Source organism: Notamacropus eugenii, chromosome 4 (genome assembly GCF_028372415.1).
Source record: "Notamacropus eugenii isolate mMacEug1 chromosome 4, mMacEug1.pri_v2, whole genome shotgun sequence".
NCBI classification, from domain to species: Eukaryota; Metazoa; Chordata; class Mammalia; order Diprotodontia; family Macropodidae; genus Notamacropus; species Notamacropus eugenii.
This window is the reverse complement of record NC_092875.1, coordinates 299,616,951-299,626,490: the sequence shown is the minus strand read 5'-3', so window position 1 is coordinate 299,626,490 and position 9,540 is coordinate 299,616,951. Positions and strand designations below refer to the sequence as shown.

The 9,540-nt window shown below is 34.2% G+C and overlaps 1 non-coding gene across 1 annotated transcript; it reads right to left on the bottom strand.

The window, feature by feature from the left end:
• Positions 1 to 8,073: 8,073 nt before the first annotated feature.
• Positions 8,074 to 8,180, bottom strand: LOC140502958 (U6 spliceosomal RNA). The gene has a single exon (XR_011966675.1). It is a non-coding gene; the product is annotated as a U6 spliceosomal RNA (small nuclear RNA).
• Positions 8,181 to 9,540: the final 1,360 nt, after the last annotated feature.

Here is a 9,540-nt window from a genome sequence, read left to right as displayed (position 1 = left end):
CTGCAATTAGTTCTGAAAGATATCCATTTCATTTTCAAGAGGTGTAACATTTGAATTCATGTCATATCTATATACAATACTAGCAGCAGACTTGAAAACTCAGAACATGCATTCACTGAGATATATGTGTAAGTTTCATATGTGTGTATAGAAACTATAAGTGTATATGTAACATAAGTATACATTATGGATATATATGATTACTATTTTTAAAACCTAATATTCCGTGACTGATAACCTGTTATAGAAAACTGGCTAGCAGGTGATATTAAAAACCAGCATTACCATAGCAGAGTAGTCACAAGAAAATATAACACACATTCAAAGATAATTTTTAAAAGATTACATTTAGTATTTTAAAAGTTTGAAAGGCTCAAGAAAATGAAAACAATTATGAAGATGGTTTCATATAAATCATTCGCTATCTCTAAATATCAGGAAATCCAAACAGGCTTGTCAGCAGTACTCATTTGGATGCGACATATACTTGCATTAAATGTACTTTCCGCAACAGACCTGGAGGATGTGAGTGAAGCTAAGAATTTTACACTGATGGGAAAAAGGCAACTCTGCACAGCAGGTAGGAAGATACACATTAACTGTTCACTAAGTAGCTCTTGATCAGGAAGGATCATTGCTAAGTGGCTCTCAAAGAGGAGAGATCATCACTGTCTTTCTCCAAGAGGGTGCAGCTGCATAGCTACTGCAGCATCTTATTAAATAGAGGTTCCTAACCCAAAGTCTAAGCTAGGGAAATTTAAAAGCAGTCAGTGTAGCAAGTAACTGAGTAGATTGCTAATGCATATCAAATAGGCAGATTGGTGTCAACAAAGAAAAGGAAAAGAATAGCCACTAAGAGAATTTAAGCATAGAACGAAATGGTATTAGATTAATTAATTAATTAATGTGATACCCTTTTACCATATTTCTATCTTCCTATTATCTCTATGCAGGTAGCAATAACTATGGAGAAACTGTATTACATAAAGAACTAGATTGGCTCTTCAGAATGAATGAACAGGAAAGGAAACACACAACATGTACTCCATCTCTGTTGTCTATCTCTCTATCTCTCTCGACTCACAAAGATCCTTCTGCAAGGATCCTACCTACTCTTTCATTAAAGAGGAAAACATAAGCTCCCAAGCTAACCCTACCTGGTTGGTATAGCATTAAATGTTAGGAAGATTTTCCTCACAAAAAAGCTGAATCTATTTCTCTGTAACTTCTACCTGTTGCTCTTAATGTTGTCTTCAGGGGCCAGGCAGCATAGCTAATACATCTTCAAATATATAGCTGTCCTTTCTCATTTACTCCCTTCCTCATTTCTACAGACTTCATATAATCTGCCCCTTCAACTGATCCTCTTATACGATGGTCTCCATTATTCAGTTTGGGTTCCTCTCCAGCTCATCAATGTCCTTCCAAAAATGTGGTTCTCAAACTAAACACAATAGTCTGGAAGTCTGAACAGAGAGGAGAACAGTGGAACTATCTCCTTTCTTCTCATAGACATTATGCCTCTCATAACCAAGTCTAAGATCATGTTTGCTTTTTTTTGCCTGTGATACTGACTCATACTAATTTTGCATTACAATAAATCCATAGATCTTTTTTTCAGAGGAACTGCTGTCTAGTCGTGCTTCTCTCATTTTATTAAATAAAGATATGTATTTATGTATTACACATATATTTGTGTATTACACAAATATGTGTGTATTAACACATACATATATACATATGTGTGTATTTAACTCATTTTACATATAGGGGCAATATAAATGCCCTTACGATACATGGTCAAGTTGCTCTGAGGTCCCAGCTTGGAAAATCCCAAACATATAGGTGAAGGTTCAGCTCCCAACCTAAATTTACATCTTTCTGATTGAAGAAAAATCAAGATACTAGAAACATTTGGGTAACAAAACAATGAATTATGTTACAGTGTTTGTGACTGTATAGATCCCAGGAGTAAAATCTGGGGGAAAAAAGAGATTTTTTTCTTTAGATTTCCTTTATTCCCAGAGTAGGTAGGCACCCTGGTGGCATCACCTTGGACAGGAGTAGGGAACTTTGCAGATTTGACGTCACATGGGGCCACCTAGGCCTTTGAGTATGGCCTTTTGACTAAGTCCAAGTTTTACAGAACAAATCCTTTTACTTAAGGGGATTTTGTTATGTGAACTTTGGATTCCGTCATTAGGGCTTCACTTGAGGACCTAGAGGGCCACATGTGGCCTTGAGGCTACAGGTTTTCCATCCCTGGTCTTGGATCTTTTGCTCAATGATACATGTAGAGTTAAACGAAAATCTCGATATCTCCCTCTTTGCCACATCTCAGTCAGTCTCTCAGTAAGCAGGGGTTAGTGTGTCACAGGTACTGTGCTGAAGGTCACAAAAGGCAAACAACTATGTATACATTTGTGTGTGTATGTGTGTATATGCACATGTATACATACATACATACATACATACATATGTGTATGAGGAGAGAAAGAGAGAAAAAGAGAGAAAGTGAGAGAATTGGAAGTTAATTTCAGAAGGAAGTCACTATCATTGGGTAGGACTAGGAAAGATCTCTTTCAGAAGGTGGATTTTGAGCTGAGTCTTGAATGAAGTCAGGGAAGATAGGAGGTACAAAGGAAGAGGAAAAAGAAAACTGTCTGTAAAAGATTTTAAAAGTCAGACAGAAGATTTGATATTTCATCATGGAGGTAATAGGAAGTCAATGGAGTTAATTGAATAGGACAGTTGCATGGTGCTGTTTCTGGTTTAATTCTGTATGACCTCATTCTTTCCTCTGCTCTTCCAGATCCCCTGAAATCTCTATATTGTTCTGAGATATCACTTTACTTTTATAGAAATTCCTCAATACATGAGTTAGTCTCTCAGCAATGGCTTTGTTTGATTCAGGAAGGTATACAGGCCCTGTTCACAGACATTCTGATTGTTTGATTGAATCAAAAACTGTTTTTAATCTAACAGGGGTAATTCCTTTGAAATCAATTGGAATACTCAATGCATATAGAGTCCTTTACTAATGAAGTTGATATTTTATCTGTATGTAATATGTGAAACATTTATTTTAAATGCTATGAAGTTTAATTAGAAGAGGAAACAAGTGTGTAGTTAGAGTTAAGAAAAAAAAAAAAGATTAACATCCCAAGTAAAACCCAGTAATCCACAACATATTAAAATAATCCAAAATCCAAGTAATCTACAACATATTAAAGAAAGACAAAGTAAGGCATCTGGCATGTCTGATGAATAGCTTTTAAAGGAAGATACAGTAGACATCCAAAGATGAAAGGTTAAGGATCCATTGCAATTTATTTTAATGAAAAACTTAATATTGGTACACTTTCAAAATTATTTAATTCAATTTGCATTTTAAAGTACCTATCATGCACAATTTACTTGCTAGGTACTACAAATAAAAAAAACAAAAACAAATGAACAACAAAATAGTCTTGTCTTCAGTTTACAAACAAACCTCCAGAGGATCTCCTAACATTTCCTTGCTTCTCTCCATTAATATGGCCACTAATTCAGAATTAAAATGCTATTGACACACAGGACTTAGTATGTAACTCTTAAGTTCCAAAACCTGTAGTGGTTTCCTATAAATGCTTAGGTAAAATATTATTCTCAGACACATTTCATAATACTTGTCTTTGCACAATATTTTCTGACCAAAGTGGTCTACTCATTTGCAAAATTCAAAATTCTATTATTTTTCTCTGTAACTTTGTGTAGGCTGATGTCTGGAATATCTACCCTCATTATTTTTGTCCTTTGAAGTCCTAGTTTTCTCTCAGGCTCACCTCAGATGAACTTTCCTTGCCCTTTGCAATTTCTGTTTCTTCTTCAAATTACTTTGCATTCACTTCTTTGAAAAATGCTATATGTTCCATTAGAATGTAAATTTCTTGATTATTATCCACATTTCATAAATGAGGAAAGTGAGGCACAGATGAAAACTAATTTGCCCAGGATCACATACCTAGTAAGTGACTGAGGCTACATTTGAACTCTAGACTTCCTGACTCCAGGTCCAGTGCTTTAGCTACTGTGCCACCAGCTCCTATCAGCCTGATTTATATCTGCCACTGGACCCAGATGGCTCCAGAGAAGAAAGTGAGGCTGGTGACATTGCATAGCCCTCCCTCACTTAAAGCCAACTCACTTGCATGCATGGCATCATATCTCTGATGTCATGGTCCTCTTCGAGAATGGAGAAAAACAATGAAACAAAGTAACAAGTTTCTTGAGGACAAGGAGTACTGCATTTTAATCTTTCTCTCCCTAGTATGGAGAAGAGTGAATTGCACATAGTAATTAACCAATAAATCTTTGTTGATTTTGATTTAGTTAATGCATAAATTTATTAAAGGGTAGAACCAACAATAAATTCACACTCTGATTTTGTTGTAGGAGTGTAGAGAAGACCCTGGAATCTCAAATTTTGTCCAGGGAATAGCAAAATCTGCTGGGAATAACCTTCCAAGCTGGGATGACTTGGATTGCAGCATTAGCAGAGAGCAGGTAGCAAGGACCTTAAGAGTTTGTGGAATTACATATGCTCTTTTTTGTCTCATATTAAACTTTTTTCATCCACTTTATGTCTTTGTTTTTCATCACTCTTATGGATCTTTCCAACTAGAAATTATCTATTTCCTTGTACGTAAATGTGTTCCTTTTTGTATTTGCATGCACCAGTTCCTACTATGTTACGTCCATCATTCAAGGACCATGTTGGTTGTATGAAGAGGCTGCCCATTGGTGAATAATTTTCTCAGACCATGAAAATTATAAAACCATCTATGAAGATGTAGGTGGATTGCATTTGGCATCGATGAAGGGAGGGCCCAGGTTTATGAAATGGTTTCCTTTTGAAGTTTTAGTATTAAAGAAGAATTAAGAAGGAAAAGCAAATAAATGGGAAATGAGTTACCTTGAAGACAGTGTCTATAACTTTTTTTTACAAGAAGATGATGAAGCTTATTCTTTAAAGTCACAGGAAAACATATTGTAAAAAATACGGTGAGGGGTGCTTAGGATGCTTGAGAGGGAGAAGAGGTTAGAATAAAGGAGAAATTCCTTGTCTGGAGTGCTATCTAATAAGACAAATAGCTTGATTGTTGTGGTATCTGCTATTTTTAAATACCTCACCTAAGAGTAGTACAATTACCCCGTGGCCAAGGATGACTTACTTGCAAACATCTAGAGAGTAAACAGCGTAAGCACTACTGCTGTATTTTTCTCTCGTGATACCAGTTGTACACTGAATAATATATGGACCACAAGTATTACTGAGTGCAACAGAGTGTGGCTTGTGGCATTGAATTCTCAAAAGACAAATGATTTTTAAAAATTCTAATGGCCTATAGCCCTTAATGCATTAATGTGTGTACTGCGACAGTATAATATAAAAGCAGGAAAAGCTTTGTTAAGGTGTTTTTCTTTGAGATAGTAGGATAAGTTAGGCACTCCATTTATTCAGAGTTGCTGCTATGGCAACCATGTATATTCTATAGAACAGTAAACAGTTGTGTAAGATGGATACATAGTGCACAGACTTACAGAAGCACTAGCTCAGTTAAAATGTACATATACTCAAGTCAGTACTTTTTTCCACAAAGGAATATTTATTCATTTCAGTGGTTGCTCAGAATCTTCCAGAAGATTATGTCTATTTGTGTGTGGGAACTGGGTGTGTAATAGGGATGGAAACTGGAGAGGGTGAATTTTTTTTCTTTTTACACTTCAAAACATAAAATGACATGATTATAATACAGACAACTAGGATTCACAGTTCTTCTATATAATTATTATGAGTAGTCTATGAAAACATGCCAAAACCTTTTTCTAAGAATTAGGCCCACAGGTAGAAAGATTAGCATGGTTAAATTGACTGCTGGCGATTTAAACAACCTCCAAAGGCTCTGTATAAAATCCACTGACGAAAATTTTCATTAGAAAAAGAGGCTGCCATGGGCAATCCATGCTAGCCAATTTATAGTCTTTATTTTTATAAGCACTTTAGAAGAAAATGCTTTTAAATCAGTCAAACAAAACTCCCTCAATTTGTTATAGATTAATAGATGACAACTTTGCTATCATAAAAATAAGTCATAAATTACAGGATGTCAGAGGGTCTGAATACAGTATATTGCTTACAAATAGGGATCTATACAACAATACAGAGATATTGTTGGAGGGTAACATTTATTAAATGTTCCAAATGAGAGAGGTCTCTGTGAAGAACAAGTAGGTATTGAGGTTTATATTTACTCATTTGTATCTGCTGGTCTGTTGTGCTATTACTTTTCCCTGCCCTGTGGTCACTTACATTCTAAAGAAACATCCATTACCCCCCAAATTTATTTAGATCCTATGTAATAAGTACTTATTAAATAACTACTGTCTATAAAGTGCTTTGCTACTGTTGGTAGCAGGGATACAGAAAAAATGAAAAGCAAAATAAATCAATCATAGATTTAATTGTACTAACACTGTGATAGTTGATTACAATAGTCACTTAGGTATTAGAATTAAAGATCCTTAAGGACAAGGGCTGTTTTGCTTGCTTATATTTGTATCCCTAATACTTAAGCACTGTGCTTGGCCCCTAGTAAGTTCTTAAAAAATATTATTCAATAATTTCTTCATTCAGAAGTTCATTTTCCTTATATATACCTATATCTATCTATATGTATCCACTTATTTCTTTAAGTCCTCTCTCCTTATATACATAAGTCCTTCAACACTGATGTTGAATTAACTGTTTCTGGCAGTAGCAGTATCACTCATTCATTCCTGTCTTACATGGTAAAAACTATGGTGTTCTTCTGTCCCATCCCTCATATCTCTTAGTCAATCAGCTACCAATCCCTGTCAATTCTACCTCTGACAAATGTTTTGTATCATTCACCTCCCCAACATTCTCATTTTTGCCACCCTAACATAAACTCTTATCATCCATGCACTTTAAATTATAACTGCCAAGAAGTAGTTCTTCTCATCTCCACTCTACCCATCCAAATTAGTTCTTCACATTGCTGCAGAATTCTCTTTCTTATTTATAAATCTTATGTTATCACTTCTCAGCTAAAAATGTTCAGTGTTTCCCTGCTTCCTAATGAGTAGAGTTCAAATACTGTAGTCTGGTTTTCAAAACCATTTACAATCTGGCAACATTCTATCTTCCCACCTTTGAGACTACTCTCTCTACAAAATACTCTTGAATACTTTGATAAAGTTTTACTCTGGGGGATTTATGAGCTAATCAAAACCATGAGCACCTCCAATGATATGGATCATATTATTTTTTCTGCTACAACAAAAGGAACTTTATTTAAAAATAATTTTTTACAGGCATAGGTGCATGGAAAACTCTTTAGTTGACTATGTATGGGAATGAAAAATAATTAATAAATAACTTTAATATAACAGACCTCTAAACATTAACAATGCATTGGCAAACAAAGTGGACTTAACCCAAAATGAATCTTAAAACTCTGCTAATTATTCTATGCAAAAATATTTACCTTCTCTTTCTTTACAGGTGAGAAGTGATTAAATAATGCTAATATAAACTTTGTATTAAGGACACATACTTTTTAAAATAGTCCATGAAAATCTTGTCTGATTTTTTTTAAACACTGATATACAAACTGGGATTCTTCAATTCTGAAGAGAGAAAGTTACTGGTTCCTCTCTCCAGTCCCACCCATATAAAGAATTTGATATGGATCATATTTTAAAGTGTTTTAAAATTGTATATATAATGTTTGTATATGTATATATGTATGTGTGTGTATGTATGTATATATATACATATATACAGAGAGAAAAATATTTATTTTTAAATATATTCCTTTTCCTTTTCATACCTAGAGAGGCATCCGTTGTAATAAGGTGAAAAAAAAAAGAAAAAACACTTAGCAAAATTACCAATACATTATCTGAATATTAAAGTTTATTCTGTATTCCAAATCCATAATCCCTTACATCTGAAAAGAAGAGAGGAAGATGTGTTTTCTCACCATTTATTTTTGTTTTTAATAAACAAAAATCTTGAAACAGTTCATGAATTTGTGTGTCTTCCTTGTACAGGGTCCATGCTAATATTCTCTGTACCATTCCAATTTTAGTATATGTGTGGCCGAAGTGAACACTCTCACCATTTCTTTAGGTTCAACTTTGGTCATCAATGTTGCAACGCATTCAGTTTTGAAAACTTTCTAAAGCTATTATATAACATACTCTATTTGAACCTTTTAGAGGAACTTTTGTGTTGCATTGTTTCTAATTTATATGTTTCACCCCCCTTTTTCCAACTAGATTTTTCCATGAAGGTGGAGACTTTGTCGTACCAAATTTGGTATTTTAATTAGTTACCAGCTTACTTCTCTACTGAAAAAAAAAAAACCAACTTAATATATATTTGTCGAATTCAGTTGATTTACCTAGATATTTCTGCTTCAATTCTCTACATTTTTATGCATGGGCACAGACTAAATTATAGTCATTATGCTCTTGTGAAAGATGGTATTTCATTCACTCCCTCCCAGCAAAAAATTTATTTTTTCTCACTTCAGATAGACATCAAACATCAATTAGCATAAGGAGCATTGAAATGTTGATGCAAATTTAAGAGAGAATTGCTATCATCAAAATTGTAACTTTATCAGCTACCTAGTTAGTGACTGAATGGAAATTGTCGCAACTTTTCCAAAGGAGGAAGGGTAGCTGGTAATTACCACAAGGCAGCGCAATAATGGAACAACTATTAAGAGATAAAAATCTGTAAACATCTTCTGAATAATGAAATCATAAGCAATAAGCAGCAGCATCTTATGAAGAATAATTCATGCCAGGAAAAGTTGATTGCATTTTTAATAGAATTATGAGATTAGCAGATAAAGTGAAATGCATTAAACATAATATATCTTGAGTTTAATAAAGCATGTGATACTGTGTTTCATAAAATTTTACTAGTGAAATTAATTCAATTTGGCAGGCAGGGATAGGAGTGCTGTCACATGACCTGAAAACTATGGGAAGGGATGCAAATGAAGCTAATGACAAGTGACATTCTTTTCTACCTGTAAGGAGGAGTTTTCTGGAATAAACAGAGATTGGTTACCATTTCAGTGTTACTTCATTACTTCATGTGAGCTGAAAAGAGAGTAATTCATGCACTAAAGGGATTTGTTAGGACTTGCTTGGGAGATGATACAAATAATGATAAGGAAGAGAAATGACTAGAAAATATAGAAGAGGATACATGATTCACTATTGTATATTGACTGTAGAGAGACAAATGACCTCAAAATGCCACATTAAAGTTGCTATTCCAGTTATCTATTAATACAACGTTATTATACATGCAAAAATAGACATAAATGTCTTTGATAATGTGGTGATTATTTTCAGCTGAGGCATAAAACATTCAGATTTATGCTTGTCAAGGTGTTTGCCACAATCATGAAGAATGCCCACCACAGAGTCATATTGAAGAGAGTAGCACTATAG